Consider the following 20,140-nt stretch of genomic DNA (forward strand, 5'->3'; position numbering starts at 1 on the left):
TGATATTCTTGGCCACCTGAGCACATGCTGGCTCATGGTGGATGTCAACCACCACTCCTTTTCCAACTAGCAGCCTTCCACCTCTCTTCCCCAAGCCTGTAGTGATGCACTGGGTTCTTGTGACCCACGTGCATAACCCAGCACTTCATCTTTTGGATGTATGTATCTATGGCCCTTCCTGTATTTGATTGCTGCTGCAAGCCCTCAAAAATCACATAATCTCATAAAATTGTCTTTGTCTGTCTTCATATTTATGAAAAATGCAAAGTTAAGACTATGGTCACCAGGATGGCTGTCATGACTCTATCTCCAGTCCAACATTTATTACAGGAAGTGTGAACATAGCAAGTGTTATAGTAGTTAATTGTTATTCAGCTTTCCAGCTCATAGCTGCTTAACCCAGCCAGAGCTGGACTTCATCTGGGAAGTGCTTTTGGATAGGCTCCACCTTGTGACAGATGATGTGCATCGACTCAGAACTTTCTGACTTGTAAGTATGAGGGCAGAGATGTCACAGGTACAGTCAAATAGAGAGAAATCATGGTTATTTCATATATAGGGAAAATATCCTTTTATTTTTGAGACAGTTTCCTTACTTTTGGATTGGGATGAGTAATGAAAGGTGGCAAGTTGTGCAAAACAGAATATGGTGAAATGACTACAGGGAAAAGTACATTTCAAATATGTCAATTACTAGAGAAATTAGTTTTATCTAGTGAAGCAAAACATGACAAAAATAAACATGGAGACTTACTTCAGGAAAAACCCAAATGAAATAGCTTTGATGACATCAAAATTAAGATATTGTCTGACTCCAGAAATAACTAGGAGAAAAGCAATGGCTTGTGAAATATAGGTCAAGCAGATTTAATGGTTCTCACTGGTCTTAAACTTTGATGAATTGAAATCATTGTTTGGTCAGTATTTTAACTATCTGCACATATTTCTTTCATATTAGTTGAACTATTCAAATGGTGGAATACTTGTTGGCTGAGAGCCTGAGGCTTTTTTCTCCCACAGGAGCTTCATTAAATCTTTTCAGTGCACATGGAGAATTACTCCTTGCTTATCAAATTCTGTTTTGAAAAGCCTAAGAAGAAAAAGTAAGTTTGCTTTTACTGTAATGTCCTTCAAGACAATATTTTTGAATATACATGAATGTTCTTATTTACAAAGCATTCTTCAAAACACACAGTAGCAGAAAAGGGATGGAATTCTTCTTTACACCTGCGAGATTCACTAGCTTATGCAATTAAAACATTCACAGTTTGTTATGTTCATATGTTATTCAAATTTTATATACTGTAACAGGAAGATGGAGTCAATGAAGATTTTTCCTCGATTACAAAGAAAATGTTTCTTAAAGGAAAAAAAAAAAAAAAAAAGATGAATTAAGCATTTGGACTTCTCTCTCATGTCAGGCCATGCCAATGCAGATTTACTTCACTGTCACTAGTCCTTCACTGCTTTCCCTCTAGCCCTTCATCATTTTCTTTCTGACCTCTGTATTATTGGTCTTTTTTACCTGATCAAACAATAATACTGAAAAATTCCCACACAGGGTAGGTCAAAATAAATGAACTGCGCCATAAGAGGTAGTGTTTCAGTCAGTTGAGAAATATTTGCTGTCATAAAACAGGGGTATATCAAAGGTTAAAACTCCTTTGGATGAAAATCACATGTAACTAAAATAGTTATGATCTTACAGTAGCTCCTTTTAATTTTTAATTTTTTTTCTGCTTGCACATTCTGGCTATAGTACCTTTGGGAGTACCGGAAGGAGAAAGCAGTTTACTTTGCTCCCTTTCCTTTAGCTGTCTGACAGCTCCTTCAACACATCCCTCACCACAGCAGCTGTTCAACAGCATTTTTAATTCCATTTCTGGCTTTGGTGATTTTGGAAAGAGAACATGAAAATGTTTTTAACCTGACTTACTTTTTTTTATCCTTTCTCTTAATGTTTAACACACACACAGAAGTTCCATCCTCTTCTTCCTTTGCTAGAGACAACAGCAACTAGATATGCTGGTCACAAAGTTAGCAATTGAATGACCACTGTTCCCTTTTTTCCAACTTCTGTGGAATCATTAAATGATTTTGAGTAATTTTCCTTTTGTTGCTGTGACTCTGATTCTTTTTAAAATGCATATTTTTAAGCCAGGGTGAATCTCAAGAACATAGATGTATCTTGTATGAATGAATGAATGGATGAACACAGATACCATCAACATATATATCTGTAGACATGTGGAGATATATATATAGATATAGATATAGATATATAGAGATATATATATGTGCTCATGTATACACACATATAAAGACATATTATATTCATTATTAAATCCAAGGAATATTATATTATGTTCAATATGATTATGAATTCTCTTCTCCATAGCAGTCTCTCCATGGGGCTGCCTGGCTATGTTTGGCTATTGTAAATCAATATTCTATTCCTCGGCAGTATTGATATTACATTGCAGGTAATTATTCTCCAAATAATTTCCCAATCTAAATTACAGAGTATTTTTAACCAGTGCAATACAATCTAAAAAAAAAAAAAAAATACAAGCAAACATGTTTAATTCAAATCTACACTGTGATAAGTAATATATTTACATGCTGTCAATTTAACAAGGTGGGCAGTTATGAGTTGAAATTACTTATTAGTTCAATAATGTAAATGATTTTTCTTTTGTCCAAATGTTAGGCTGGAAGGGGTTTTTTTTGAGCACCACTAAAAACAACAACAATAAAACCTAGAGAACCCAAATTATACTAACCTTTTCTAAAGCTGTTCCTTTTTAATGCAAGAAAGAATCAACATGACCTTTTCGGCTGTCTTCTGAGAATACAAATTAGATAGCTTAGATTGTTTTTCACTGTAGTCTAATCTCTACTGAAGTAGAACATTTCCCACAGAAAGGGATGATTTACTTAATTTTGACTATATTTTTTCTAGAGAAACAAAATCTTTGCTAACTTCCTCTCTAATGGGGTATTTGTGTGAAGTGTGTATATATGTCTTAATGCTTTACCATCAGAAGAAAGTGTTAAAAGCATATGGTCGATTAGAAAGTCTAATGTACCTGTAACTCTCTCTCTAAAGTAGTAGACATTAAATATAGCATCATCAGATGCTAGAAATTGCCAGTGAGGAACTAAAAGTCAATTATGGCATTTTCAGGCATATGACTGTAAGAACATTATTATAAGTGCAAGTAAGAGAGAATAAGATTCACAGAACTCTGCTTAAGTCCTTGCAACCCAAGAATTAAAAAATTAAGTCCATATTAAACTACTACCTTGTACTAAGGAAACAGCAATGCTTGGTTATGAAATAGCATACTGAATCGACACAATAGGACTACAAAAGATGTACCCAAGATTCATGGTGTCCCTCCTAGCTGCTCCATGAGCAGTGTAATACCATCTCTTATGCATGATATTAGATCTGAATTGTCCAAGATACTTTCTCTTTGTTAAGGCTTTCTTTAATAGTAACATGAATAAAAAAAACTGCTCATGCATAGAGAGATTGAGCTTTTATAACTGCCAGAATTTCATGTTGTTTTTAAATTACCACGTGTTCCATAATGCGTAAGTGATGCCTATGAGCGAGAGCCTTTAAAATGGTGTATTACAAATGCCAGACTTCTATATTCCTAGGTTCTGTATTCAGAGATTTAAAATCCTACTTTACAGGATGACAGACATTTTTTCTCTTCCCTTTATCAGCAAAAATATTCCTACATTCAAGAAATTTTTGTAGTTCTTCAGAAGTGACTACAGAGAAAAGCTTTGTTTTGAAGAACAGCTTTACTAGTACTTAGAATCTTTTTTTCTCTCTAAAGAAATTACAGGTTCATAGTTTTGTCCCTTTGTATCTGAGAAAACTATCCTATGATCATACTTTTGCTTTGTTTTTATTCAGGTTGCTAATTAATGACATGTGGGGAAACACCTGCCTGCTTTGCATTCACCTCACTGACTGAATGACATATTTCATTTTATTCCTTTGTACTTATTTCTCTTTAACAAATTTTAACTTCAATATTTTCAATATTCTATAATGTACGGAGGATAAGGGGTAAGATCCTGAGCTAGACACATGTTCTCATTATCTACAGTCATACTTCTTGATTTTCAGTAATTTTCTTGAGGTAGGGTTTATCTCAGTTAACTTTAACTGCCAAATTCAATCACTGGACACAATGGACCAAAGATCTAGGAGGCAATATTCCCTGTAATAATGAATGATACAGAATAGGAAAGACAATCCTTGTATGAAGGTCCAGACTGAACTTTTACATGACTTAAGTTGATGTATGTGCGTCTCATTTTTCAGTTTGGTTTCTTTTGGTGTTTTTTTTTGGTTTGGTTTGGTGTTTTGTTTTGTCTTTAAGCAACACCAGTATTTATCAAGAGAAACAATATTTTTCCAGCATGGATTCACAAGATAAAAAGGATATTTTGAAGAGCTAATGACATGTTTTAGCTCTTTATCTATAAAATTATATTTTTCCCAAATAGAACAATAAAATTATTAGTGAAAATGTATAGTAATTATTAGGCAATGAAAATTTCAGTAAGAAAATTTGTAAAACCACTCTGGCCTTTTAAAAGGACAGAGTACATAAGATTTTTAATATGTAGCAATGTTTATCATTATGCATCTGGAATTTCATTGTTTGATAAAATTAGGTTTTTGTTTTTCACTCAAATTTGCTGGAAAATCCATAATTTTTTTGACATACATCTGTTCATCAAATTCAGTGACTGACTGTAAATGCAAGCACGTCACTTTTGCAGACATACTTATTAACAGGTGTTATTAAGACTATGTACTAAATTTCCCATTAATAGACTGTGATGGAATGTGGAATGTGAGAGCATCTGCTTCATTTAGGTTATCAGATCAAGATGTTCCAGTTCAACAGGAGTCAAAAGTGATGAATGAAAGACAGAGACACCAATCTGACAGACAAGTGACAAGGGGACTGAAGACTAGCTCTTGAAATGGTAATTGATAGCCCATTAAGAAACTCCAGGCTTAACTTTGGAGACTGTCAGTCTGGAGTGGGTAGCTGTCAAGAACAGGGAGGCAAGAGAACATGTAAGTATATATATCCCTATATTCGAGGCAGGCTGTGGCACTTTGCAAGACTTACTAAGGAACGTTTAGGAAATCTCAAAGGGAGAGAAAAAGAAGGGACCAGAGACTTAGAAAAGGAGGGGGCATGGTAAGGTGAGCCAGTTGTGTGTATGCAAGTCATCAGTAAATTTGTCTGACCAAGCCCTGTGTGTAATCATCACTGTCTATCCTCTCTTCCTATGGGATATTTTCTAAACTGTCTTTGTAAACTCACAATTTGTCCCATGTGTGAGTGCTCAGGCTGCAGCTGGAGAGACCGTTGGTGAAGACAGAGTTTGCAACTGGAGTGACAGGTCTGATAGGATCTGTGTGTCCATGGTGGGAGCAACTGTGTTGGGACAGTGGCTCACAGAGCCTTTCTGCCTGGGTGTCAGCAGGTGTGAGGAGAGGAAGGTGCATTTTTCTCAAACCTGGGAGGTGTGGGTGCATCTAATTTACTAGCAAACTTCATGCTGTCCCAGATGGCATAGGAGGACCCAGGTCCAGGCAGGGAAGGGGCTCATGGAAAGATGCACAAACGTGGGGTACCTTTGAAATGAGTGTGTATGCGTTTGCTAGTGAACATCAAACTAGATCAGCCAATGAGTGGGACACCTATGGAGTGAATAAGAGGGCTCAAGATCCAGGTAGAGGTATTGGACAGAGGAGTTGTGCTACTTTAGGGATACATGAGCATGTGAACATGCTTGTGAGCCTAGAGAATGAGTGCGAGCGTGTGTGTATTTCCACTAGTGAACCCCAGTACTCATCAACTGGAGTGGAGAAAAAGTACTTTGCTATTATGTTTTAGGGACCTCTTAATCTGTACTTGTGTTTTCTGTGAGTCCTGGTGGTGCCATATTTGGGGCTTGTTAAAGACAGTGCCCTGTCCAGAGCAATCACTGCAGCCAGCCATGTCAGTGTTTCTAGTATGTGCAGGAGTGGGTCTCTGGAAAACATGCTCAGACTCACTGACTCCAAATGGGAAAGCAGCAGCTGCACGCATCCATTTGGGAAAACAACTCCCAGGCCTCCAGGGCATGAGGATGAGCTCCAGCAGCCAGGACAGAGAAACACCTGGGCTCCAGAGCCTGCCACAGCCAGAGATCTTGTAACGTCCCTTAGCAAAAATATTGTTTCAGCCTCACATCTATTACAAATGCCAAAAATACTCCTATATGGGAAAGACACTAGGGTTTTATTTCACAATCAGTATTCTAAGGAAATATCCACCTATTCTTTTATTTGTTGAAATTAAAAGCTATTCATTAAAATCATTTATGTAAAACTTTTTTAATTAAGTCATTTGCATTCCCTTATGACATGGTAGTCACACTTGATAGAAGACAGAAGCTGAATAAGCATAATCTTTTTAATAATTTCAATATATTCTGCTAAGTATTACTGATGATTAAATTATACTGTCTGACATGTTTTGTGAAGGCATATTGCAAAAGTGAGTGTTGCACTGGAATAAATCATTGAAAGATGTATGTCATTAGGCATTGAGCATGCATGAAGGAAGTGTTTCTGGGTAGCATGTTAATCCAGGTCAAGGGAGGACAATGAAGGTCAAGGAGGCAGAGCCTTGAAAGCTTTTTAAGATATGAAGTATTACGGGGGGGTCAATACAATTTGCAAAGCGAGCAAGATAGTAGTGTGTTTTCTGAACAAGAGAAAGTCATGAGATCTTTGTGGAAAGAAGGCTAAATTGTTCTTCACAGACATAAATCATTGTAAGATTCTTGACAATTCTTATTATAATTACCATATTGCACTTACTTGCTGCTTTCTCTATGAAGCAGCAAGAAAGGATATTCTGTGGTGAATCTGGAATAAAGCACTAATGTCATTCCACAGAGAACAGAGAGCAGAAAATGACTATTCTGAAGGGTTATGAGAAAAGAACCACAGGGCACACAAATTTCCATAATCAAAATAAATGAATATTATCTCCTCCCTTAAGAGACTTTTTTTTTCCTTTTTCTTTTTTTTTTTTTTTTTTTTTTTAATTTCAAGCCAAGACTGTGGATGTGATGAATATGATTCCAAAAATCTTCAAGAAAAACATACTTACAGTACCTAACAAGTACTCTAGTATCATGTTATTTTCAAGTAATGTAAATAAAGCTTTAAAACATAATTTGAAATACTTTTTTTTGTGATCAACCTAGTCCAAGATTCTAGCACAGCTCATATGAATTTATTTTCATTTCCATACGGATCAAAGTTGAGTGTCCCCCCAATATAAAATTAACACTATAAAAAGACACTAAATTTAAAGACATGAAGAACAAGCCATATCACATATTAGGTAGATGCAGTTACCACTGAATGAAATAATGATAATTTTTAAGAAAAATAATATCTTCCTAAAAGTGTAAGACAGCTCTTTAAAGCACCATGGTTTTGATATATTATTTATTTAATAATATATTTGACAAATAACAAATCAAATAGGAACAAAATGTATTGCACATACGGCACAAAGACAATGTAACTTCCCTGTTCTTTCATAATAAGAAAACCAGCTAAGAACATGCAAAATACTGATAATTGGTTACACTGGCTCTTCTTTATAACTTTTCATAGCAAAACTATCTGACTTTTAATGGTAATATTTGGCATAAATCTAAAGGAATAAAGAAGAGTAATTTGCATTTTGAACTGCATTATTCAATTGTTGAAATGGGAAAATGGTATTATTCAGAAATGAGATGGATATCCATTTTCTCATAAAATTATCTTTCACTGAATCATTAGGAATATTTATAATAAGGTAAAAATTATTGCTATTCACAAGGATACTGGAAATGTACCAGCTTGAGATCCATATTTTGACTCATTTTAAGTAACTTTTAAAGGTAGTCTATAAGGAATCCATACATAGACTTCACATTGTGATTGTTATTAAGTACAAACATAGCCATTATAAAATTGAAATGTAAGAGAATATTGTGTTCACTAGAGAAATAAAAGTGAAGTTTTTGAAAGCATAATGAATTTCTTTATTTATTCATTGTGAATTTTTGCAGCTGTCTTAAAGAGGCAATGCTTTTTTTTTTTTTAATGCTGGTTTCACACAGTAACTGCAGTTATATTTTTTGCAAATAAATATGGTTGTATTTTAATTGGTGATTTCTCTGCTCACTCAACATTTTCCTGTTTGGTAACTGAGTGAATGGACACATTCTAACTTGATATTTAATACACTTGTGTGTGTTTAAGGGGGTTAGGAGGTTTTGGTAGGATGGTTTTTCCTTTTGTAAGAACTGTTCTTAAAAGAGCTACATGAAATATGAAGAACTTCTTATAAAGGTCCCCCAGGTACAGGGATAAGTGGTAGAGGTTTAGAGCTGTTTATTCTACACCACACACATCACCATGGTGGGGACAGGTTTTGGTGGGGAACACCAAGCTCTAGAAGAGACTTTGCATCTTAAGCCCTCGCAAGCAATTGGTTTTGTGCCCTTTAAAAACTGCAGGTGGAAACAGTCAGCTCACTATGGAGAGGGAGTCTCCCACAAGCCTCCAGCCTCTGCCTGACTTTGCCATTGCTGATGAAAACCCCTGCCAGATGGCATGGACTGAGCAGCTTAGTAACATAGCTCCTTCTGAATGAAATAGCCTTCCACATTTTGCTGTGCCCTTTTTCCATTGTTTTCTGGTTGGATGAGGGCTTCAACCACAGAAGCTCTTTTGTCACATTGTTTGCTTTTTTTTTTTTCCTCAAGCCATGTGATCCCATGTGAGAACTGCCTGCCATCTTGCCCTTGTTCCCAGGGGGCCCATGTGGCATAGAGGGTGGGAATGGCCACCATCCTGTCTTTGTCCTAGGGAACCAGGTGACATCTTTTGGTGGTGAACACCCTTTTTGTGGGTAAATAATTCACTCTTTTGTACAATCTTTTATTAATGGTGTTGTGGGTTTTGTTATTTCTCCAGTCATAAATTGTAAATTTATTATTGCAAATTTATAATCTTTACTAGTATTTCTCCTCCCCTATTGAAAGGGGGTGATTTGAGTGGGCTTAATTTTCTTGCCAAGTTTTAAAACTAGCACAAAGACAAAGAGTACGAAAGGAAAAATTAATCTTGTATTTTGATTTTTGGTAGGGATTTTTTTTGGTTTTGTTTGTTATTTGTTTGGGGTTTTGTTTGTTTTTAGAGAAACATTTCCCTGCATACCCACAAACCACAACTATATTCTTCTGTTGAATAACAAGTACCAGTTATACTGCTAAAGATTATCTCACAGCTGCAATGCATTATGGGTATATTAGAATGAATATGTTAATGTTGATGTTACAGAGAATATGAGAAGAGTTGGAAACAACCTAACAGCAGTGATTCATCTTTACTGAATCACCAAATCTATGTAATTAGTGAGATAGTATAGAAATTCATCCCAAAAACTCCATATTTTTCAACATTTTTCTGCAGTGGGGGTGTAATAAACTTGACATTTTAAACTCTAAATTGGAAGGAAATGTTGGGGGTTTTTTTTCTTTTTTCTTTTCATACCCAAAGTTTCTATAAAAAAATAATATTAGACACATTCTAATAGTTCCTTTTGAAATCACAGGATTGCTTTCTTGTCTTAATTTGGTCTTTCACTCATATGAGATAAATGTAGAAATGCATTACTTTGATGTAATAGTCTATTACAACAAAATGAAAAGTTGAAACCTCATGTTTCAAAATAATTTAAGTGAAGCAAGGATATGAAACAATGTCAGTCTTATCACTATTTTAAAAATAGATATATTATTGTGAAATACTATTTTCTTAAGAAAATGAGAGTTACTGATTAAACTAATTCTGCAATAATCTCAATCATTTCTTCTCAGTTTTGCATAGTTCATAGGACGTTGTAGTAGATTTTTTTTGCTTTCCAAAGCAATAGTAGCAAAGGACAATTCTCTGTCTAATTCTCAGTACAGAAGTTACAACAACGAAAAGTACTCAAGATAGAACTATGGAGCATATATGTAATAGAGACAGGAAATATCAGAAATGGGTTTTGAATTAGCAGAAGTACAGCATGATTTGGCCTTCATTTTTTTAACCCTTCAAGAGTGCTTACAATTCATTCAGTGTATTTAAACAGTTCGGTTTTTTCCTTTCACTATTCAAAGTCCTGCATTATAAAAGGATTTCTCAGAAACAAGGTCTAAAAAATATTTTCTCAGCATATTTCAGTCCCTCTGGTCTCTTCCTCTTCCATCTGTTGTGTTCTGTGTGACAGAACCATCAAAAATTGAAAGACTCTGGTGGATATTCTCTACGTTATATTCTTCCCTGACATAATTCTTCTAAAAATTCTCAAAAATAATCAAACAGTATGAAGGAGCAAATATCAACTTTTAATGTATCTTTAAATACTCTTTTCATACAGTTTTTGTATGTCTTCTTAAATTACTCTTGTTATGTGACTAAATAAGTAAAAAAGAAAATTATTAACATTTTTGAGGGGGAGGACTTTTCAGTATTCAATAATGTTCAATGGAATAAAGATTTATTGGAAGGACCACCATATTGCCAAAAAGTATCAAAATCTAAATAGCAGGTACCATTACCAAGAAATACAAAATCATTAGTTTAGCATCTAACAAAATTATGGAAAATGAACTTAGAGAACTGAATTGTTTAAATGCTTAACAAATAAATGCTAAATCACAATTTCTTTATTTTTTTAATAACCAAGTGATTAATGGAAGCAAATTACTGTGCAAATAGAAACACTTGACCATGATTTCAATAAAATAATAATGAGATTTTTATTAAGTGAATTAAATTTTGTATCAAAATTGAGGAGGGATATTTTGACTCATGTTAATGGGATTTGAAACACAGATGTGTTTCTCGGCTCTCCTCTTTGAAGTTCTGTGTACTCATATTTTGGAGACTAGAAATAACTCAAATATTTTATACAAGGAGAATGTTGATGCCTTTTTTTTTGTCCTAAACAAATTTAAAAAATCCCTCAAATGAAAATATTGTGGAAAATATTTTTTTTTATTCTTCTGAATTGATCTCTATTCATTTGCCAAATATACCAAATATGATATTTTAAAACAATTTACAACTCAGTGATGAAATACCATCCACATTGAAGAATTTTTTTGTTCAGACTTTGTGGTTTCTAATTTAAGAAGTATCAGTATCTTTATCACAAACCCTTTACTAATTAACTCTAATGGTTTAATTTATTCTTTCTGTTATACATAATCATGTTATTTTGCTAAGAAATGCACTTTCTTTTGTAATTAGACTAATGGGTAGGCTTTGCTGACCTCAAGTATGCACGTATCAAGAAAACTTTCAAGTGACACATGAAATTATCTAATCAGTTCAAATCAAATTTTAGGCTGACATTCTTGCTCCATGAAGATCAGTTCAGTTTTTATTACATTTTATTTCAGCTTCACTCCCATTATGTAATTTGATCTGCTTTTCTAAGTAGAATATAGTTTATTCAGAGAAGGAATAATATGTTGTAACAACTCTGGGGATGGGACATTCACAACTTTTCTTGGCAAACTCTTCCAGTGTCTCACCACCCTCACGATAAAGAATTTCTTCATTATATTTAATCTAAACCAAGCTCAGAAGAAGGCATTACACTTTGTCTTATCTCTATATACCTTTGCAAAAATTTCCTCTCCACCTTTCTCATAGGACCACATCAGGTGCTGGAAGAACTCTATGAGGCCTTTCTGGATCCTTCTTTTCTCCAGGATGAACAACTCCAACTCTGTCAGCCTTTCTTCATAGCAGAGGTTCTCCATCCACATTTAAGTGTCTAATTCTTGTTTGCATCCCATTGGAAATTGGTGCCTTAAATTCCCTGGAAAGTAGAATAGTTTAGGTACGTGAAAACCCCTGTCTTTGTGAACCTTACCTGGTATGGCTGACAAATATGGGCAGACTGCAGAACCATTTATCAGCTGTCAGTAAAGTACATTCTAATGTTTAAATCTCTACTCTATGACAGTACACATTTTTCTCTATTAGGAGTTATATAGTCCATAAAAATTAACTTCTTTGAGGTTTTAAGTATTAATTTCTATCTTAATTCCTTTTAAGATTATCCCTTAGAATATCCTCCTGTCTTTTCTGAAATCAATACTTTTTGTTTTCTTTTTGTTTGATTGTCTAATGCTGTAGTATTTTAAAGAAAGAAAACAAGTTTACTCTTTCATTAAAGACAATTCATACAAATTAAGCAGGCTCACAATGGCTTATTCTTTTCATGCTTCTAGCTCTTAAAGTTAACACACTGTTTCAGTTTAGATAATTCTTAAAGCAGTTTTACCCATACTAAATAGAATAGAATGTCTGAGTCAGTCTCTTACTATATAAGAAGTCTGAATGTACCTCATGAAGTCTGAATTTTGAAAGAACTTTAGAGAAAGGCTTCTTATTTCCCAATTTTAAATACAGTAACTGAAGCCATTTTAGACAAAAGAATAATTTATGTTGGAATAATTTATTTAAAGATAAGAGACTGAAGTAAATTTCAAGTTTTACAATTACATTAGAAAAAGGTATTTTTAAAGTAATTTTTTCACTTAAAAAAAATCCCTTTATTATATTGGTCAGTCTATCAAGCCAGGACTCCGGTCAGAATAGGTGGGCTTTGGTTCCCAGAAAAATGAAAAAATGTCATTCCACCTTGCTATCAGATGCCACTCTAGAAGCATATGGGTTCCACACAGGTCCTTCTGTTATGTCTAAAAGAACAGTGAGAATGGCTAAAATCTCAAGGCATATCAGCTGAAACTCAAAACTTGTCTTTAAGCAACAGAATTCCTTTACTCAGGATTTTACGTATATTTAATCACTTATTGTTCATGGAGTTCTCAGAAGTCCCGTTCTTGTTTCTGAAGTATTTAGAAATGCAAACAATCCTTATCCATATAATTCCCTTAAAAATGCATCTTTTTTTTTTTCTTTTTAAACCAAAGATACTATTGTTTTAGGTAGTTGTTTGGTTTAGAAATTATATTCTTGTTCTCATTCATCTAGTCCTAAAATACTCTTTCTATGAATTCTCTTGTCCAACAGCAGTCTGGATAAGGAGTATTAACATTTCTTCAGGCTTCCCCTTACACTTAAAGACTGATCTGGTTGAACTGCCTGGCCACTTCAGACCAGACCAAAAGTTGCCCAAATGCCTGTTAAACACTGGCAAGCCTGGGGCACTGACAGTCTTTTTAGGAAAGTGTTCCAGTGTTTGACCACCCTCTCCTGTCCTAATAAGCATTACTTGAGAATTCCTGAAAGTAATAATGTTTTTTAACTGCAGTGTTGTCATTCAGCCTCCTGCCTGCCTAGCCTTTAAATACTTTTTGACTGCCTTCAAGAGGCAGATCTTACAATGTGATTTACAGTCACTTTGAGCCACGTGGTCTACTGGAAGGTTTTCCTGCCCATGGCAGGGGGTTCAAAGGAGATGATCTTTAAGGTCCCTTCCAACACAAATCCTTCTGTGTATAAAATTTTAATTGCAGGGTAGTTATTAGTTTTTATCAGTGAGAAAATTAATTTAACATATTATACATAGCAAATAGCTAAATCCCTTGCACTTATTTAGAGGCATTTTCATCAGGAAGAAAACATTTAATTTGGGAGTAATGATTAGAATCCACATATTCTATTAAAGCTTTCTTATTTTTGTATCCTCTGTCCTTCGAACTGATAACTGTTGCTAGTCACACTGAATAAGCTAATTATTGCACACTTATGTTTCTGTTTAAACACATCTGCTCTGACTGGAATTGCAGAAGAAATACACTTATGGCACTCTATTGATTGGTGAGCCATTAATGTTCCAATTCAAGAAACACCTGCTAGTTACTCAGCCTCAGGTGTCTTGCTTGATTAGGTATTAATTCTTAAATTGATGCCAGATTCTCATTAACCACCACATGAATAAAGATAAGGACTAAATAAACCTGTTCTGTAAAGCAAATTTTAAATGTGCTTTAACTGGCCTCTTTCTTAAGATAATTATTATCTCAGAAGGATCATTGAGAGCAACTCCTGGGCCTTCTTAGGACAAGCCCAAGAGCTACACCATGTTGTTAGGACCTGTCTCTTAGGCAAGGTAACTGAGGTTGGTGTTAATAGATCCCTTGGGGTAGGTAAATTAAAATGAAACAACACTGAATGACCAATGTATATATGAGACAGGTTTATTTTAAAACAATTTAATTGCAGCAGAAAGGAGGTATGTATCTGGTTTTGTTCTTTTCTATAAAAATATCATGGAAAACATATATAAGGAAAAGCTAGAAAGAGATGAAAGTACAAGAGAAGAGAGTAGAACAGAAAGATACCACCTCCTCTGGATCCACTGATGATCTTTTTCTATTTTGATGTCTGTGTGCAGAGTGCGGATTGCAATCTCAATCTGTTGGGGATGCAGCCTGTGGAACAAAGAGTTTGTCAAGTTACATACATTTGGTTTTGTGTGGGAACACACTGATATCTCCACCTTTGGGGGATTTTATGTCAGATGCAGTTGTGTCTTACCTGAAGGGAGGAGATTATTATGATAAAAAGCATTACCCCATCTCTGCAGGATCTGCTTCTTATCAACCTTTTCCCTTATATGGAATGAAAACACTTTGTTTAAGACAAAGACAGCAGTCCCTGGTTATCAGGGAAATGATAGATACAGAGCTCAACCAGCCTGTCCAAGAAAAGTTACATAGTGCCTCATAAGGCAGCGTCAGTGTTTCTTGAATTCTGTCAGGCTTGGTGACCATTTCCTTGGGGAGACTGTTCAAGTGCCCAATCACCCTCTGGATGAAGAACATTTTCCTAATATTCAATTTAAATCTCCCCTAAAACAGCTTCATGTTCTTCCCTCAGATCCTAAAATTGGTCACCAGAGAGAAAAGATCAGTGTCTGCATCCCCATTTTCCCTGATGAGGAAACTGTAGACTGAAATGAGGTTTTTCCTCAGTCTCCTCTTCTTTAGGCTGAACAAACTAAGTTGCTTCTCAAAATACTTTCCGTCTTTGTTTCAAATTCTTTTCAATTTAAATGTAAATAATTTTTCAAAGCTGGCTTTTAGTATTAAACATAGTATAAAAGTACTTTCCTATAAAGAAAATTCAGTTGGTCTCATTAAATTAAGATATCTTGTTAATAATTGGTTAGTTGTTCTAAAATTGTGGACTTTTTCCACAAAAAAAGTGAAAATGTGAGAAAAGTAAGGGATTGTATCATTTATGGTGTCTTTTGAAACAGAAATATAGTTTCACGAACCATTTGAACCAACTATCCAAAAAAAAGGTATGTATAGTATGGTCTTCAATTAATACTCCTCTTGCTGTGGTTCTGCAGCTTGATTACCATTGGAACAATTTTGCTAGTGCAAATTGACTGAAGAAGATAATATATGTTTTATTCTTCCTTTCTCTAGACTCAGGAACAAGGAATGCTAAGCTCAACTTTACAACTTTGTTTGAGAGTCTGTTAATAAAAATGTATTCACAAACTCTGTTTCATTAGTAGGTTTGCCTCTTGGCCTTTTCTCTGGTCAGTGTTTCCAGAGATTGACAGGCTGATGGTGTCTGTCTCTCTGATTTAGGAAATCAAGATAAAGATGAATGGCAATTAAGTGCAATATAGAAAAACGGACACCAAGCTGGGACTGTACAGGCCCTCAAATCCAAAGACTAAAAAACTATTTATAGGATTCCAAGACATGGATTAAGATCTTGGTTTCCTCATTGGTGCTTCTAGATTAAGAATTAGACTTGATTATCTTAGAGGTCTTTTCCAATCAAAATTTTTATATGATGATATCAATCAAAACCAAAGCTTTTTTGTTTCACAAAAATTTATAGCTGAAGAAAAGATACAACAAATGTCAACACATAAATGGGAGAATGCAGTTAAATGACACATTGTGATGGATTCATCTTGGCCTATTGCACTGGGCTTGGACTCGATTTTTAAAAGTACCTTCCAACCAAACCATTCTGTTGTGGGAGAATGGATTGTAAAAGAATAGTGCTGAAGGCAATCTCACCCCTTATGAATTGCAGCTGTACTAATTACCAAAGAGTGGAAACAGCCTTGCCTTTAATAGGTCACAGCTATGTCCAGTAAGGAGGGATGTTATAAAAGAGTGGTTTAGCTAGTTGAGGGAGAGTTGGTGTTTGCTGGTTGTGCAGAAGGAGGAAGAAAGAAGATGGCAGGAGTTAGAGCTGCATGGTGCTGCCTGTTAGGGCAGGAGAGAGAAGGTATGAACGCTTTACTCTAGGATAGTAAAACTGATGGTGTCAGTTTTAAATAACTGCTGCCCTGTGTGAGGAGGAGCACTGACAACATTCTATTTTCTGTGGCTGGCCCTGCTTGAGTAGGTGGAAGTAGACCAAATAATCTCCAGAGGTCCCTTCAGACCTCAATCATTCAGTAATTTTATGAAAAATATTTTATTACCAAATAAAACCAGAGCAGGAGTGTTAAAAACCAATGTAACAGGTCCCCACCTCCCCTCCATTTCTGCCAACATTCAACTCTCATCCTTCATTCAGAACTTTTCCTCCCTTGTCACAGTCTCTGCTAAGAATGGCATGGGGAGGATGGTAGGTGGAGGGGTGGGGGGTAAGGATAACTGCTGTAGGATGGATTTTTCCCATATATTCAAGGTCTTCAGGAAAAAGATGTCCTCCAGCATGGGATCTCTGTGGGCCATAGTCCTTTCCAAGTAATATCCAAGTGCTCCATCATGGACTGCAGAGAATACCTGTTCTACTACATGGATCTCTAACTTCCCCTTCTTCTTCTCTGAGATTGATGTCCTTTGCAGAACTGCTTCTCTCTGTCATGGGGCAGCCCTGGTCTCTTCTCACTGAAGTCACCTCTGAACACCTGCAAGAACAGTGCTTTGCCATGGGACACCCAATGCAGCGTTGTATCCAGTCCTGTTGGTGCTGTTCTTACAGAAACAAAAATGTGATCCAAAACTCTTAGATATCTCTCTGGAATCTTACAGAACAATTACTAGTACCAGTATTAATATTTTAATTTATCATTATTGCTGATAATATTTTTTTTTCTGTTTGTTAGGATTTAAAATCATGATATGCAATTACTAGAATGTGTAAGAAATGGAAAGTAGAACAGTCTTGAAACTAAAGATAAGAAATTTAGACATTTTCTCTCAAATCATACACAAAAGAATGCAAAAATGTTCTTTGACAAAAAGATATCTTTAAGTACTCTGAAATGTCTAATTGTTTATATTTCCTAATCATTCTAAAACATGTCTTTGCACAACTTTCATTCCACTTACTCACTGCTGAGTTGCAAAATCCTTTACTGTCAGTAAACAGGATATCCCAAGAAACCAAAAGCATCTGCATTACAGAAAATCCTTATGGATAATAGTAGTCTCTGCCTTTTTCTTGAATATTGTGAATATCTGAATATCTTGATTCTAAAATTATGTGGATGAAAATGATTATGGTTTTATGGTTTCTTTGCACTAAGGTTTTGTTCAGTGATGTTTTGGACAAAGAAAATTATGTATATTGTATTTTTATAAAAATCATTGTTTAATATGAGCAAAATAACCCATAATTTCAAGTGTTAAACTTTCAGACAAAAATATTCCAAGTGTCAATTAAGGCTGTCTGTGAAAACAACTCATAGATAATTTCTTGAAAGCTGTATCATACTAAGCAGAAGTATGAAAACAAAGACAAATTGCAAATAATTTAGTCGCTACTTCAGTTTTTAATTTTGTTCACGTCAGCCACTTGAAACTCAAAACTGTTTGAAGACCAAAATAGTTCTTTAAAAATGACACTTTGATGTGCATCCGTCAAAACAGCTTGGGAGAAGAAAAACACAAAGACAGAGGTAGGAAAACAGCGACTAACGTATATCGAGATTTTTTTTTTCATGTGCTTGGTTGCATTTTGTTGTTGCTCAGTCCAAATCCTGTCCGTTGTTTGCACAGATAGTCCCTTCTTCTTGGCTACATGATAGTGTTCCCTTGCAGTAGTGATTTACAGTTAGAAATCTGCATCCCATTCTGGCCTAAAATCACAATAATAAACCCAGATTTTTTTTTATTCCTTGCTTAAGTCTCTTCTGTCTCAGTGCTCAGAATACTTCTCTCATACACATTTCAACACATTCCAAATCCCTGTGCAATTTCATCTGAAATGGATTCAATTCACCTCCGAAGACAATATTTATTAGTTCTCCAGACAAATTAAAAGACCCTGACGGTTAAATGAAGTCCCATTTTATGTCTTAACATATCTCCATAAGGGACATTCATGTCTGTAACTTCATTATCTGCATACATTTCTCTAATATAAACAATGACTATCAATTAAAATGAGATTGAAGTGGGGCTTGGGGCAAGTATAATTTTCTTTTAATATGCATTTGAAACATCATTGCAAAAGGAAATGGTTGTGTTTTAATGGCTTCTCCTTTGAAATTAAGGAGATACAAATCAGGGACTCTGCTCAGCTGCTTTGCAGCAGTTCTTCCATAATACAATGCTGGAAGGAAATGAACTGCACCTCTGAGAGACTTTCACTCCATAGTCACAAATCCCTAAGGATATTAAAACCTCTGTAGTAGTTTCAATAAGTTTATTTTTCTGTCTCAAAGTAAAGGGGATATGACCTGAAGTCCCATATGCCATGGATATTCTGCTTATAACTTCTTATAATATCAGCTGGTCTGCATTACAGAAGTGTGAAATATCTACAAAATAATTGTCATTTTATTCACTAAACATTTAAAAATCATTGAAGAGAGGAAGTGAAAATAAAAAGTCGCTTTAAAAGGAAAACCAAATAAAACACTTGGGCATAGCTGAGAGATCTTACCTTGACTAAGTCACAAAATTATATAATGTAGTAGTCTGAAGTTTTTAAGCGTCTTTGGTCATTCTGTGATGCCCTTGAATTTATCTAGGAATGTGAATAGAAACAGAGGGTAATAATTACCTATTTTGAGTCCACATGGATTTCTTCCAAACTGTTCCCCTAATCTATTCTACATTGAAACTCTAAGGGTATGCAATCAAAGGCAATAAATGAACTTTCTTTGAAGTTCTCTAAAGCATTCTCAATTTGCTATCAAACCATTACTGTAACAAATTGTATTTGCGAACTCTGCAAAAATGCCTTTTGTGTTGGATTCCTTTATAAGTGTTTCATCTGAAAGGGAAATCTGCTGCAAAACAGAAAATGGACAATAAAACGTTTTTCTGAAGAAAAGGTTTAAATTTGAAGTATTTATTGTCAGACTACTTATTGCTACTTATTCACATAACTTTTATCAGTCGCTTCTAATTTCTTTCATGGAAAATCCAAAATTAAAGTTTTCAGAGCCAGAGGAAAAGCCAAATGTTATCTATGATCCAAAACCCAAGGATGAAAAGATTTAAAGTGTTTGAATAAACAATGAAATAAGGTGTAAAATAAGTCAAGAAGCAGAGAAAGCTGCTCTTCATAATTACATTCCTTCAGGATATTTGGTTTAAAAAAAAATCAATTTCAAAGCCCAAAACAGCAGTAATGTAGCAAATAAAATTCCTGTCAATAAATATTTTTTTTCTTTGATTGTGGGGATGTTTTGTTGTTTGGTTTTGGTTTTTTTTGGTGGCTCTAACTTAAAAATACACAAAAACAATGGTGTTTTTCAAAATTACCTAGGAATACTTCCAATTAAATGATATTTCTGCTCCAAAATGGTCTTGAGCTATCAGTGAAAGGAGTTGACTTCGGCAAAATATTATCAATTTAAAGAATAATTCTTTTATTTAGGTGAGGCAGAAGAAATATTTTTCATGAGAACAGCATTAGGACCTTGATTTTCCTTTAAAAATGCAAAAGTAGTAAATGTAATTGCTCATTATTTTAATTGGAAATATACAAACATAACTTAAACTGAATGTGTTACACCTGAGGGTTGTTAACCCAAGGCAGACTAAGCTAAAATTGCTTTTATAA

The 20,140-nt window shown here is 34.8% G+C and overlaps 1 long non-coding RNA gene across 1 annotated transcript; it reads left to right on the top strand.

Annotated features, from left to right (window-relative positions):
* Positions 1–16,288: 16,288 nt before the first annotated feature.
* LOC136290562 (uncharacterized) lies at positions 16,289–18,238 on the top strand. The gene is made up of 2 exons (XR_010721209.1): positions 16,289–16,399; positions 16,808–18,238. It is a non-coding gene; the product is annotated as an uncharacterized lncRNA (long non-coding RNA).
* Positions 18,239–20,140: the final 1,902 nt, after the last annotated feature.

Source organism: Chamaea fasciata, unplaced genomic scaffold, assembly GCF_029207755.1.
Source record: "Chamaea fasciata isolate MVZ Bird 193981 ecotype frontalis unplaced genomic scaffold, bChaFas1.0.hap1 SCAF_6, whole genome shotgun sequence".
Taxonomy (NCBI): domain Eukaryota; kingdom Metazoa; phylum Chordata; class Aves; order Passeriformes; family Sylviidae; genus Chamaea; species Chamaea fasciata.